Source organism: Triplophysa dalaica, chromosome 6 (assembly GCF_015846415.1).
Source record: "Triplophysa dalaica isolate WHDGS20190420 chromosome 6, ASM1584641v1, whole genome shotgun sequence".
Classification (NCBI taxonomy): Eukaryota; Metazoa; Chordata; class Actinopteri; order Cypriniformes; family Nemacheilidae; genus Triplophysa; species Triplophysa dalaica.
Genome location: NC_079547.1, coordinates 21,320,211 through 21,336,004, shown reverse-complemented (window position 1 = coordinate 21,336,004; position 15,794 = coordinate 21,320,211). Strand labels below are relative to the sequence as shown.

At 37.6% G+C, this 15,794-nt stretch overlaps 1 protein-coding gene across 3 annotated transcripts in view; it reads right to left on the bottom strand.

Moving 5' to 3' along the window:
* The window catches only part of cntn4 (contactin 4), a 123,327-nt gene extending 108,236 nt beyond the window's left edge, over positions 1-15,091 (bottom strand). For all 3 annotated transcript variants that reach the window (XM_056751603.1, XM_056751604.1, XM_056751605.1), the window contains exon 1: positions 14,875-15,091. The gene's annotated coding sequence lies outside the window, so the exon portion shown is untranslated. The remainder of the gene's footprint in view (positions 1-14,874) is intronic.
* Positions 15,092-15,794: the final 703 nt, after the last annotated feature.

Genomic DNA, 15,794 nt, shown 5'->3' with positions numbered 1-15,794 from the left:
TCCAAAAATTAGGACAACAGCAAAACAGTTGCTACAGTGGCAAATCATTAAATTGTGATGAAAAATTCCAAACAAGCATACTCTATCATTTTTCTACAAACCGCATGCACATCATTCATAATTTTTCACGTGGCATGTTAAGAACACGTAAGACGCGAAGATGCCTTTAGTATCCATTTTTAGACATTTATTTAAATTCCCCTCATTTAAATGAAGTAATTCAAATTAAAACTTGGTGCTTGATTGTAGAATAAATCATTGTGTCTGCCGTCATCACGGTATTAGTTATTATGAACCATGATTCAATAGTCCTAACCGCAGAGCAAAGTTTCATCCCGCAGAACCAGAGAGGCAAACAACAACAGAGGCTGAGAGATGTTTGTAGTGGGAATGAAGAGGGGGGAAGAGGGGAAGAGTTGTGTCTAAACCAGGTTCTGTTTTGCTTTTCAGTGAAAGTCCCAAGAGAGTTACTGTGAATCAGTCCTACACTCAATAGCACACATTGTGTCTAGGAAAGGAATAAGTCTCCATGTTTCCAGGCTTTGTGAAAGCCAAAGCACAAATGTAGCTGAAAAAGAGTTGGATATCAATGAAGTCCTGAAATCCCCAAGCAGTTTTTTTTTAAACCGGCTGAAAGATAGAGAAACAAACCTCAATGTGACTAATTTATATTCTGTGTAATGTTAAATTCAGGGCACCAAAACTATTTTTAGAGGTAAAATATTTCTACAGGTTTATTTCTATATGACATTTAAAATAAAAATTTAAACTGTCATATAGTAAAAATAAGAAATTATATGTTACAAAAATAAAACAAAGCTTTTTTTAAAGACATTTATGAGTCCCCATGTAAAGATCTTTAAGAAGCTTTGCATTTCTTGTGACAACTAAGCACATGTAACAATGCAATTGATATGATAGTTTGTGTAAAATATAATCTTTTATATTTTTTCCTTAAAATGTAGGTTTAAATATAACATTCGTAAACACACCAGTTCCTAATTTTGGCTAAGACAAACAAACAAATATGAAATCTCAGTAGCCATAACCTGCAAATATATGTAGAGAACTCAATCTAGTTTTGAGATGTACATGGAATCCCCTGTTCTGTGTCCATTCCCAAATTCCAGGTTCAGCCTGGCTGTCTTGGGGGTGAATTGTGGGGTGTTCGGTTCTAAAAAGACGGATGTAAACAGGGCGCAGTAGTGTGATCTATGCAGCATCTTATAGAGCGAACAGTGAGAAAGCAATCGTAAGGGAAGACGTGTCAAGAGTTGCCTTGAGAAGGCCAAGCTCTGCTCTACAAGGAGCAAACGCAGAAATAAAAACGCGTGACGAGCAGTTTGTGGTTTATTAATTCATTAGCGGCCAAAAAAAAAATATGCAAACTCCTTCCTGCGAATTTCCGGTGTAGCCCTGAGGCGTAATTTTCAAAGAGCTTTCCAGATCGAAATCACAAGGGTTGTTGAGATTGAATCCATTTTATTTCCTGAAATGTAACGTCAACAAGTTAAGCTAAGGATTTGTCGACGCAGATCATGTCTAATATCTTATCTCTATTTCAATCAGTGCAATCTCCAGTCATTCCACCACCCGCCCGCTCCACCTTAATCTGCTCTCTGATACCAGCTCTCTTTACCTGTGAAACACACTTTTATAAAGAAACCATGAAACTGAACCCTAACAAGGTAAAGGTCACGGGTTTGATTCCGAACAAACATCCTGATAAAATGCATATCTTGAATGCACTGTAATTCTCTAAAACGCATTCTGCCATATGTAAGTTTTACCTTTTGACCAGGGTCTGCTTGAAATAAAAACGTTTACGAATAGCATACTATGACTGCACAATAAAATCACTAGTGCGAAAAAATGATCAAATTAACACCCACAGTGTATAAAAACCACACTCTCAAATAATATTACTTTTTATATATTCATTTACTATACATTTTATTGTACCATATACTAAGATGTTTTAACAGGCAGGGGAAATCACCAGAGTTAAACCATTTTGTGAGTGTGGATTATACAGGATATACACTGTGAGTGCTAATTTAACACTACATCTTATCATTCATCGAAATATGCAATTTGCCCATCGGCTCTGTGACAATTTCTTGTGCGCATGCTATTTTGGAAGCTTCTGTTAGTATGCAGCTGTCAGGTTCAGGTTAACATTGTGATTGATTGGAAATGAGAATGTAAAGGATCCAATGACACATTTACACAGAAATCCTCTAAATGAGAGCTGTTCCTTTGTTTTCCAGGGGTCAGGAGACAAAAACAGTGTTTAAATGAGATCCGGGTTTAGTAATCAAGGCATGCAGATGCGGGTTTCATTTAGAGATGATACTGAAACATGACTGACAGGGTAAGTAGATGAACCACAGGAACAGGTGACACTATTTATCTAGCGGCTGACGGGGTTAATGCTGTATTTCAGATCACGTGTTGATCAAATGTGGCACTGTTACAATGTGAGTTGTTTTACTTCCTATTGTTTGTTCACATACTGATGGAACAAGTGGAATTATTTTCATTCTGTATCCAACACCAAATTCTACTGGAGCACCGTATTTTACCCGGGGCTGAAGTAGCTATTAGGGTTGAAATGAAAATTGGGATGATTTACGTACTCCAATCCAAATCTGTATGATTATGTATCTGGGAATGACAAACATCCATCCCCTATAAGCCAGGTGTTCTACTTGCATTATGCCATATCATAGCTTAACGCAAACACTGACATTTAAGTCGTCATTCCATGAAAATCTTATTTAAACACAATAAGTTATTAATGATGTCAGATGCCATTGGCTCTGACAGGTCTTGTGACCGTCTGCCAAGTTCAAACGAATCTTTAGATTATATTTGAATGAGTCACAAACCGAGGTGAGAGAGTCACAGCAGTGTCATTCGGTAATGGAAGATAAATATTGCTAATGCAACGTAACCATCGCGAGCTTTACAAACTGCCACGCTTTCCTTTAATTTCCAAAACCGACTTGTTATTGTATAGACATTTTTCACTAACTGTTATCTACTCTCTCACGAACATCCAGTTTTACTTTCTGAACACATCACACTTTTAATCAATGCACTTTGTATGAGTGTTCAAAAAGCAAAAATTAGTTTATTTTCTTTTTTGTGTCGTATATGCTGCTAAAGTGACATGCCTCCATCATTCATGCTTTTTTGGGCCAGAAAATCCCTTTCTCTAAATGAGAAAGAAGCCCAGGGTGCTAAAGCTCAGGCATGCATTGGTGCATCAATGACAAGCACTCAAGATGGGCGGGGGAATATATGGACATAAAACTAACAGCCGCTCCACGGGGCTGCAGGCAACGGGTGAAATAAAGAGAGAGGCTTAAAACGTCTTCTTACGGCAAAGCCGCACAAAAGTCTTTCCACTGCCTCTTTCTGAAGCTGAGCTCGGTGTTGAATGTAACCTTCATGGCTCAGGCACTCTGTCTTTGCCAATCTCCCTACAATGTGGGGAGTAAAATAGGATTTGCTGGTGAAGGTTTGAGCTTTTTTTGCTCTCCTCTATACTGTACTGTCATCCCCTCAAACCACTCTCTCTTCTCTTAAAACTCAACTATACTTCCCCAAGTATTGGATTTAACATACCAAAATGAATTCACGAAAGAAGAGGTACAGAAAAAAACTGATGAGATCTCTTTTATGTCTCAGATATTTCTCTTATACATAAATGAGACTAAATGGAGAGCAAATGGAATATTTTGCTTGAGGCTCAGATGTTTCTCCTGACAATTTTGTTTTTGTTTCTGAAGACGTCACAAACATGAGCTCAGATTTTCCAAGTCAATATTTGTTTCGATATGAGTTTAAACATTTCCCATCATTTAACCAAATCCAGATAGTTTCACTTATACAATCTTTATTAATTTAGATTTTTCATTATTCACTCTTAATGTATTCAAACAGTTGTCTCAAATGTTTCTTGTTTATTTCCCTTCATTTTAGACTAAGTTGATACTTAAATGAATCAAAAGAATGCCATCAAATGCTATACAAATTTCCTTAAAAAGTAAAAGAAAGATTTTTGCTAGTAAAGTTTACAAGGACATATTCACATTTCTCACTATTACACATATTACAGTGTTGGGCAAATTTTTATCTTATGTCTAAGCACTATTTATACTGTATGTTTATAGGGACAAAAACAGCCATAAATTCAAAATAAAATTCATTAACTCTAAAGATATACAGCACCATCATAATTTCAATTGTACTGCCAGATTCATGAGTAGTAGCCCAGAAGTGTGAAATTGCAGTCAGTGTGCCTTAACTACCAAACAAGATCTCACATCGACAGCTGACAAATGCCCAAGGCTGAGTTCTGGTGCACAGGACACTATTTGCCATAGTAGAATCTTCAGCTGACAACAATAAATCCACAACTAATACACTGCAAGTCTACAGAAACCGTGCTAACCGCCACATATCTGCAGAAAACACCAAGCGAGTATAATGAACATTTATTAAGCTTAACGCAAAGAGGTCATAGAATGAAACCTCACACTTACGGTGAGGTCAGAGCTCATACAGTACTGGCATCAATACAAGGTTAAATGAGGACTTGGATCATTTAGGTTTCCTTTAAACCAGATTACATGAAAATACAAAAGCAGTGATAACATCGCTATGCTACCACAAACTCAAAACAGATTGAGATGTTTAAACATTTTCTATTAATAGTATATTAATATTGATAGTTATATTTGCAAACACCTTATTATGTTAAAATAAAAAGATGTAAGAGAACCACAGCGTGCATCTTTCTTCCTGAAGCTTTTCATATGTTAATTTACTAACACTGAATCATGCACACTTATGTAACGTGACTCAGCCGTTTATTATACTGATTTATGTTTACAAACTCATCTTTAAATATGTTTCATTCGACTTATATCAGCGACACAATTTTTTTGACACAGTTATCTACGATGTTCACAATCGTATAGCTTCTTCATAATGAACCAAAAGTAGCACATAAAACATCTTAAAACAATGCCTGCTGTCAGCTTATAAGTACTACCAGTTACCAATTTTTGTCAATGAGCTACAAAGATTTCAAATAGATGTGCATTGTTTTTGACTAATATTCATTTGACTGGAACACTTTGATGTTGGAAGTGAAGGATTTTGAGTATAACACACTTTGACTTTGTCTGCAATGCTATTAGACAGTGTGACAACAAAGGAAAAAAGGAAAGCAGTGGACACAAGAAAGTCATGTGACTTGTGGCCTAAAGTTACACAAGTTAAGTGCATTTTGCATACTGAGTGTTGTTTGAATGGGGACGATTTATTTTAGAAAACCGACATTTGCATTCATTTGTGACGGTTGTCTGTATCTCTACACATGTTTTAATATTTTCGCAAGTAATGTGTGAATAATTACACAGCGGTACCACAAACATTCATTCTTTTATCTGTGAGCGGATATACAGAATATCCTTGAGAACAATATAAATTACATAGACAACATAACACACAATTAATATTCACATAATAATTTGTAACAAAAGCTTTGGAAAGCTAGATCTGTCAGAACTGTGATAATGTGATTTCTATATTTTATGTTAAACCTGATGTTTTTATTTATTTAAAAAGGGCAAACTTGATAGATGAACACATGCAGAGAATATAACCTATTAACTAAATGTATTATACTACAAAACCAAGTTATTGGTAAATATAATGATCAATTAAAACAAAACAGTCAAAGCAGATAATTTAGAGTCATCAATTGCTAGGCTTTATGTCCAAGGTGACAATTTGATGTAATATGTGTTTGGATTTTAATAACCGGAAATATTATTCATGTGAAAAGGTTATGCTTTCAATATGCTGTCTGTGTTGATAAATCCAAGATAAGTCTACACTATTTTAATACCAATAAAAAAGGCAGCCTTTTCATATATTTTCTATCTTGATAAACACAATACAATATAACTATAGGATTACATGAAAGTATATTGTTATGCCGCAAAAACATAGTTTGTAATAATAAAATATGCACAGGTTGCACGCAGAAACAGCTAAAAAGACTGCAACGGATTGGTAACTTTCATTTGCAGTGACGCAACACTAAAATTAATGCTTCTGTATGTCCTAGACTGAAACTGCATTTCTAACTTTACATTATTGTCACACATCCAACATCAAGCTATTTTACTTTCACAACACATTGCAAACAAATGCTTCTGAAAACGGGACATTCTGTGCTCCATAACCACATTAATGCACTTGGTATAAGAAAGTCTTCATTTTAAGTCCGACTGGTTACATTTTTATTTTTGGGTGTACTGTCTCTTTAAAACATACAGCCGAATAAAAATTACAGCACAAACCTCGAGCGATAATGGCATCAACAGCTTAACACCAGCTCCATGACATCATCATAATCACAGGAACAATACCAATTCTTGTGCCTCTCAAACTCTTAGCACTGAGTCACTGATGAGCCGGATTAGCTAATCACTTACAGGGGTCTTATAGAAGGCAGCCTTGTTTCTGGGAGATGTTTGCCAGTCAGACTGCCCAAACCAATGCAAAACAATCCTGTTCTTTTGTGACTGAACGTAATGATTCAAAAATACACAATAATCACTTTTAAAATGCAAAACTTTGAGATTACAATGCTTTTTCTATAGACATTATTTCAAAATAGATGTTTATATGATTCAGAGCTATTCCGATATTCCTACATGTCATCAGTATATTTATTTAAAATAACTAATACATGTACATTTTTTATTATCTTGTCTTGCTATTTAGAAAAAATTGGATATGCTTTTTCATTCAAAATGTATTGCAGTACATTTTAGCATCCTAATATTGTAGTAGTGTAACTACTTAATTTATGTCCTGATAATAAAATGTCCTGACAATAGCACAATAGTAACTAATGTAGGTCGCAAGAATCATTTCACCTTTTTTTGTAAAGTATTGTTAAAGGGATTGTATGCCGGGAATATGTGTTTTTCTGTATCTTTGTTGTGCTATAAGTTGCCCGTGCATATTGTTAGACATGTAAAATTGCAAGTGTCGGAACAAGATGCATTCTTTCTAAAAGCGAATGCTCACCCAGACCTGCCTGAAACTTCTCGTGTAAGCACACCCCCACAAATCTACGTCAGTTCGTGGTATACTTTGACTGCTCAAACGTATACGCTAGTAATACATGGGCGTACCTGTCAGTACAATTGCTTTGGAACCTGATGTTCCAAATATGGTAAGAGGCGTAACATTTTCATCACACACTTGCAGTATTCGACCAATCACTACGCACTATGCACGTATCAGAAGATTTTCACAATGGTATTATAAGACCCAGAATTGCCTCAAAATAAAATATAAAATAAATAAATAAGGTTTAAAAGACTCTAAAAAAATTTTTTATTTTAACCCAGCGTTGAGTAAAAAAGTTGGGCTATACATTAACCTACAGTATGTTGGGTTGTTTTAGCCCACAAAGCTGGGTTATTTTATTCAATTTTTGGGTCATATATATGTGGGTTAATTTCACCCAAAAGTTCGGTTTGTACATTCTGACTCAATGCTGGGTTCTTATATAAACTTTAAAAAACATTTTATGTAACCCAAAATTCAGATTAAACCATTGCAAGCATTGTTTATTCAAGTGCAAGTTTAATTACACTCAATTCAAAAAACACACTGTATGTAGTGGATGTATATATACATAAAGAACATACTGTATGCCATCTGTACCATTCATATATTCTGCAGCAGCCTACCGTAACATTTAGGCAGAAAGTACTCATATGTGTCACGAAAAGGGCACTTGTTATATAAAGACTCAACGCTTTTGATAGGCACACTCACTTTTCTGCAAGATAGTGGCCTACATTCAAGCATCAGTCCATCATTTCCACCCTCAGAGACAATGCATTTTTTAAATGTCATTTTTGCACAGCTTGTCTAAATTGTGGGTTTTAGAAAACTCAAGCCCTGGATCCCATGCGTGACAAAGAAATGCTCTGTGGCTCTCTGTCAGACCTGTAAAATCTGTCAGATCAACCGCTGATACATTATTATGGCCCGACTACAATTCACATCAAGGCGACTTATCTGGCCAACTAAGATGAGGAGACAGCCAATCCAACATGGTAATATAATTCAAGCTTTTTTTAGTGGTAAATTGGCCTGCTACTTCTCAAACCTGAGTTATCAGGAGAATAATTTTTGCAGACTGCCTCGGGCCTTCGAGACATTTTTTTAAAAGCTAAAAATCATATATTTGGAGTAAAAGGTGCCACGTTTCTATTGCCGGTAAGATGTGAAGGCCTGGATTTTGCCTCAGAGCAACAATTTGTCAGAGGTGTTCAGAAAATTGGAGTAATCTCTCAGGTCTGGGAAGTCGTGCGAGGACACACAATGGCACCGCATGGGTTACACATAACCAAAGAAGACGGTTACAATTTATAGTAGTAGGCTACCTTCTGAAAAATGGCAATTAATGCATATTTATGCCACCTTAGATGGGTGTGAGGATGTATCATTGAAGTTCTCTATGTGAAAATGTGACATTGGTAACAATTTAAGAAAGATGCATTTCTTTAGACTATGTTATATAGCCCTCTGTCCTATAAGGCTATTTGAAATATGACTGTAATATTCCAAGTTTGATATGAGCAATGAAGGGTCCAATCTAACATCTAATCAATATCTAATGGAAGAAATACATTTGAATTCTATATAACAGTTCTCAGTTCCACATCAATAAACAATGAAGATTTGTTCTATAACCAGCCACTGCAGTTCAATTAAAATAAGCAGTTTATTGAACAGTTCGTTCATATGACGAATAAATAAGAGGGGCAGTAAAGTAAAAAACGATGGGCCGTTCATGCTTTCTATCTCAAACGCATTAAACACTAATGGAGCAAGTTATATAACAGTGAACCATATCCGCAGTACAACACTGGGCAGCAATGCAAAATTAGTCTAATAGAATACATTTATAGTGTGTGTGTGTTATGACCATATAATGCTTAAAGGTCCAGTGTGTCATTTTTGAAGATCTATTGACAGATATATAATGTAATATACAGTACATGTCTTCAGAGATGTATAAAGACCTTACATAATGAAGCGTTATGTTTTTATTTCCGAGAATGAGCTACGTCTGTCTACATACACCGCGGGTCGCCTTGCACGGAATTTACCATGTTGTCTGTTTATACAGAAGCCCTAAACAGACAAGCTGCTCTACACAACGCGTTTCGTAAATATGTGATTTCCTTCGGCAAAGAAGCAAAAACGTGAAGACATCTTAGTTCTGTGTCAGGCGCCTTAGTGCTTCGAACGGGTGGGGTGAGCGGGCGGAGTGAGCTGTTGGTTGCAATTTGTGACCTCACCGCTAGATGGCGCTAAATCTCATACACTGTTCCTAAAAAGGAATATTTGACCAAACAGCTGTGACTGTATAAAAACATAATGGTGATCACACCAAAAAATGTATTCTGTCAATTGTTTTACAAACTACCCTGCCGATTTGGGATCAGTTTTCTAACTTTTGAAATATATTAAATCATAACATCTCGATCAGCACTCATCTTACCAAACTTTCCTCCCTCCCAGTCTATTCCATACGGACAGAAGCCTCTTGTTTGTTTTCCAAAGTAAAAAAGTAGCAGAATGTTTTTTATCACCGTATGAATTCCACTGAAGACTGTCATACAGTAGATTTCCCATAAACACTCGAAAACACACCCATGTGGTTTGGGGCAGCACTTTGCTGATTAAACAATTTGCCCATCATGCCCATTATGAATGCTCATCATGTAAGCCGCCTCTATCTGACACCTCGGTTTACTGAAGGGAAGAACTGTAAGGGAAAATATTAATGGTAAATAATGCAGCCGGCATCACAGAGCCAATTGTTCCGTAACTGTCTTATCATGTTATGCTTCTCTAATGAAACCCACAATTAGCCGTATTCCCAAAGGTAAAACCATGTTGCACCATGATTGCATAAGCAACAATAGACAATAGGTCTGTAACACATTTAGAAACGGCACATAAGAATAACAGTTCAGTGGATTTGAACTAATTCCAAAGCAACGGTTAGAGACAGATGTGTCAGTTATTTACCTTCCTAAGTTAGCATTATTTATTAATTTATTGTTCATATATGAGAATGCATTTATCACTGCTCTATAGAAAAAGCACCGCATCTATATAATACTTTGTGTTTTAAAATGCACATACCATGTTATACTACTACTTAAAGGCATAGTTCAACTAAAATTTTGCCCCAACTGACCTCCATAGTAGAAATAAAAATAACTATGGAAGGTGAATGGGAGCAAATTTTAAACTAACTTCTCCTTAAAAATGAAAATTCTGTTATCGTTTACTCAACCTCCTGTCATTTCAAACCTGTATGACTAATTATTCTGCAGAACACAAAAGGAAATATTTGAAGAATGTTGGTAACCGAACAATTGTGGTACCCCTTGACTTGCATTGGTTTTGTGTCTATACAATAGAAGTGAATGACATTCTTCAAAATATCTTCTTTATTGTGACAAGATGAGTAAATGATGACAGATCTCCCTATAAATATTAGAACCTTACATACTGTGGTCATATACCATCTGATGCCTTTACTGTACCGTCGTACTGCCACTGTAACCCAATAGCTGAGTAAAACATGTTCCATCCACAAAAAAGAGGCAAATTTGCAAAATAAAAGAAATATATTTAATGTGTCTACAGCTCTGTGAAATTGTCTAAAATAAAAGCCGTTCACAAGTCCATTCCCATAACTGGACATTAAGGCATAATAAAAAAGCCACAACGGCGCTGTTATTAAAATGAATGATAGTTCTGTTTGTGACAAGTCTACTTGCAATCATGTATGAGGATCGTAACATTACTACCGAGCTCAAAAATACAGCTCGGAGACATTAAGTGGCAGGAATAACAGCAGAATAAAAGAAAAGTGCTGTTTTAATGAGATTTCTGCAAGCATGCTGACTGAACACTGGGTGTATCCACACCACCAAGTATTTTGCATATTTGCCCAAACATTTGCTTTACACTGAGGCGCGCAGGCATGTTGTACCCCGCACATGAAACAGCCCCACGGATTAGACATTTTTATTACTGAAACAGTAATGCATTGTGACAAAGCTAAGAACAAAAAATTGTGACAAACAACTACCGTGTATAACTATTCCAAACCCTTCATTTTCACCTGTCTTCAAAAATCGGTCAGTTTCTTCAAAGCAATTTCTCACGAAACACTCTTGTGTGGGTCTGATCTCATCGTGGCAACAATACAGCTTTGAAGTAACCTCCGTTACGGTCCTGAACCCTTAAAAAAGGTGCAATAGTGTGAAAGAGACCTCTACGCTCTTATATTGTACTGTCAGCTTTCCTAAACCTCAGGCCAATGTGGAACATGACGCGTTAGTACGAACAACAACCAAAAGTTCACAGATCTGCCTATGAGATATGGCAGACCGAATGTCTTCGATTCCTTTGCCCTTTTAGCCGACAATGCTACTGCGGGCCTCGGGAAGACTATAAATAAACCATCTGACCCAATGCATCAAGACTGTCAGGATGTGCAGCGCATTCAATATACCCTTTTCACACACTCAACAAAGCAAGCCGAGATATAATAATTCCCAGCACCAGAGGGATTGTTTTTCCTAATTGACAGCCATCTTAGATCCATTAGTACACTGCTGTCAGTACACACGCCTTTGATCTGCCATGTCACCTGGATCGATTTCAATGCCTGGCAAACATGCAAATAATTCTGTAGCAAAGAGGTGTCAAAAGCGTTCAGCATATGCTGGCGCTAAGACTGCCTCACGATAACAAGAAAGAAGGGGGTGGAGGGGAAAAAAAGAAGCTGACTTTGAGACTCGACGGCTGGATGGGGAAAAATTCATCTTAATACAACACAAGAGGCTTACAAGTCCCTGCATGCATGGAGGCAAAAGAAGTATTGTGGGTCTGCAGCCTTTCTGCGCATAATAATGCTTTGAAAAAAGCATGCCGCTGTTTGCTTTAAAACCAACCCGAGGGGAGCACATGAAGAGGAGTATCTTACTGGAGGACGCAAGGCGGGCGACATAGAACATTTGTCTTTATTTGCCGGGCTTTACCCTGGTTTACTGTGCAGTCAGCGAGAGAGGAGCGATCCTAGATGAGACGCTAACGCACTTCACAGGACTCGTGTCCAAAATGCTGCTTCGCTTGACCGGGGAGCGCCCAGCTGCGTTCATTGCACTTGAATTCCCAGTTACGCCTCTGTTGCCTTTTATCATCCTGGCTGTCCGCTAGCATTCGTCTATGTAAACGTAAAAGTTGTAGTCACTTAGGAGGGTACTGTGACAACAGAGAGGTCCTAAGGGAGTCTGTAGGTCCCTGAAGAAAGCGGTACTGCATAAAGCTCAAAATGAAAACTTAAAAATACGAGGAACTAAGCAAATGTAACTAATAACACGGTATGTAACAATTCTCTGATTCGTATTTATGACAGAACGTGCCTCAGATTTGTATCCTTCTTGTTAAAGCTGAGAGTTGAATTATAAGTAATATTTCTAAATGTTTCACACATTTAATCGGAGGAATCACAGCCACTGCTTAGATTATGATTAACGTCACCAAGTTTTATTTATTAGTCTTCTTTTACGGGTTTGTTGCCAAATAAATTGATCTGTAAATAAAACAAAATGTCTGAAAAATGTTTCGAACCCTCATTAAACAGACACATGAACTACAAAATCTCACACAATGACGGAGGTTTGGAGTTAGTTATAGCTACTTTGCTATAAAACTTTTCATAGACAGACAAAACGTATACAGAAGTGTCCTTTTGGATACGGTTCATCTATACGTCCCCCAGCAGAAACTATCCGATTAAATTTTTATGACGTTCGTCTAAACGCAACCACCCTGGAATCTTTTTAATGTCACTTGCACTACATCACTTTTGACAGGTCGGTACGCTGCTGCACTTTTAGCATGAAAGAACACTTTCTGCCTCTCTCTATATCTCTGACTATGTCTCTCACCCTCTTCCTTTCTTCTTGACATAACACTGAACACTGATAACTATTTTTGTCCAAATAGTAAATCAGATGGCTTAGTGCAGCTCTTTATCCAATGCCAATAAATAATTACCCAATATAACAAATCATATTTTCCCATTGGTGGTGTTTTGACAATAGATGTTAGTCTGATATGATATACTACATTATACAAAATCGTGTTTGCATGCAGTCACGCATAAAGGGATACTTCATCCAAAAGTGAAAATTCTGTCATAATTTTCTCACCCTCGAGTTATTCCAAATCTGTAACGATTTCATCGTTTTGATGAATTTGGAAGAATGATTATATCATAACGGTAGTCAAAAGTGCCCCAGAACTGTTTGTTGTTCGTATGTTAAACAGCACAAAAAAATGTACAAAGTATTTTCTCCTACTATGGGAGTCCATGGGGGGCAAGATCCGATTGGTTAGAAGCATTCTTCAAAATATCTTTCTGTGTTCATCAGAACACAGAAATATATACAGATTTGGAACAACTCGAAGGGGCGTAAATGATGCAATCCCTTTAACTTTTGCAAATGTTGTAAAAAAACAGGTCGCTTGAAAAGGAAAAACCAGGAATTATATAATGTGGGCCAAAGAAAATGTTATACATCATATCCTGAGTTGACAACCTGACCAGTGATTAACATTTAAATATGATCCACATAAAACCTCTTCTGCTTGGCCACCAGATGAGATGAGATTGTAACCAACCAGTCTGTGAGCGACAGATGCCTGATAAGTCTACACTATCAACCTCATGCACAGTTCCCTGTTATTTAGGACTCTGATCTCAACAACACCCAAACAGTGCAACAAACAGCTCTGACAACATTTAAATAACAAACTGAATAGCAAATAAAAGAAAGTTATGACTTTAACATTTCATGCAGCAAAGCAAGGGAAATAAATAAATAAATTCTGAGTGGTTTATGGAAGCACTGGACAGCAATAATCAGAAAATCCAGCCGGATTAAGCGATGGAGGGGATTAATAAACATCTGTGGCGGCTCCAGTCTCAACATGGGGCTCTCTAACCGAATCAAACTCAGGGCATATCAGATCATTAACCCCAGCGCAACATGTCTGTAAGCGTCGGTAATGCACACCCGTCCTGACGTTAATGCGCCCTGTACGCAACCCATCACGAGCGGTTTCGGTAAGTAAGATCAATTCGAGTTCGAGGTTTGAAAAGTCAACAGAGATGATGATTTAACCTGCATTGGTTGTGTGACAAAAGAAATCGTTGCATTACATGAATTTCTGGTCTGAAGAAAATAAAATACACGCTGACTATGACTATATGCTCTAAGTAATATTAAAGTCACCATGATTAACCATAGTCAATTTGTAGTAAAAGCATAGTAAGCAAATTTACTAGGTCTCGTTACTATAACCACAGTTTCACCGTATTTATAGTAAAACTAAGGCTTTGGAATATATAAAAGCTACATGTTTACGTTCTCACTTCAACTGGTGATAATTGTACTACTGCTAATGTAATAAAAACGCATTTGGCTGTCGTAGTGCACACAGATGAAATAGAGACACGTCAAAGTAAGGGGTCTGTCCCTTCTCCAAGTAAGGGACTCAGGAAAACGTGTCGCCAGCCGAAAACCCCCCCGAAACGAGCAGCATCATACTCACTCTCCAGATATCATAGCCTTCGTTAGATGAAGTACAACATTATAAACCCGACATCAGTCTAATAGGTCTCTAAGTACAGAGCAACGCACAGCCGATAAGTAAAGACGCACTTACTATGATACATCGAGTACCCTTCCTCTCCTCAGGCTCACTGCGAGATACTCACTGAACCGAGCATCGGAGCGGAACCAAATCTTCCCGGTTGCCTGAATAAAACAGCCCGGATCTCCAAATCTGACGCTCAGTGGGCAAATACGCGCGCGGCGCCGTTAAACTGGATATATTGCGCTATCCTCGCGCGGTCCCCGCTGATTCACGCATCAGCACTGAGCTCGCGCTGCTCCGAGTGGCACGGGGTGGGCACCTCCCACATCCTGACTCCCAAAGAGTCAGAGACATCACAGCATCTTTGTGTCACGAAGGACCGAGGATTTAACATGAGGGATACGAGGGCACGGCTGGTATGACAGAAACGTAAACTTACGGTAAAACACGAGCCGAAGCATTCATTATTCATTGTGAATTTTGAGAAGGCAGGCCGCCCAGTACAGCAACTGCGTTTAGAAAAGTCAATGCATCCGATCTGCCAAATTATAGTGTGTATAAACGTCTTATTTACGTAATAGGAAACGATTAGTTTGTAGTTGAGTCGTTTTGAATAAACACTGTAGTTTTGCATTTGACATTGGCTGGTGAGCCAATACAAGCATGTCCTTAATATTATCACCATGGTATTTTTGACAGAAAAGTTGATCGTTTTGGTTTCTTCAGTAAACGTCTCTTGAATTTTGATGGGTCTTGACAGCTCTTGGCACCCCATAATCGACCGCACAAAACAAGCTGCTCGGCACGAAGAATGTGCTGCAAGAGAACCTGTATTTAATTACCACCCCATTTATTTCACAGAGTATTTTTTGATGGTTTTCAAGGATGATGGCTTATCACACAACATGTTGTCCATGTTGCCATTTACCAAGTTGGCAAGTTACTCCTGTTGCTGAACTGGCAGAGCATGGCATCTGCAATGCCAAGGT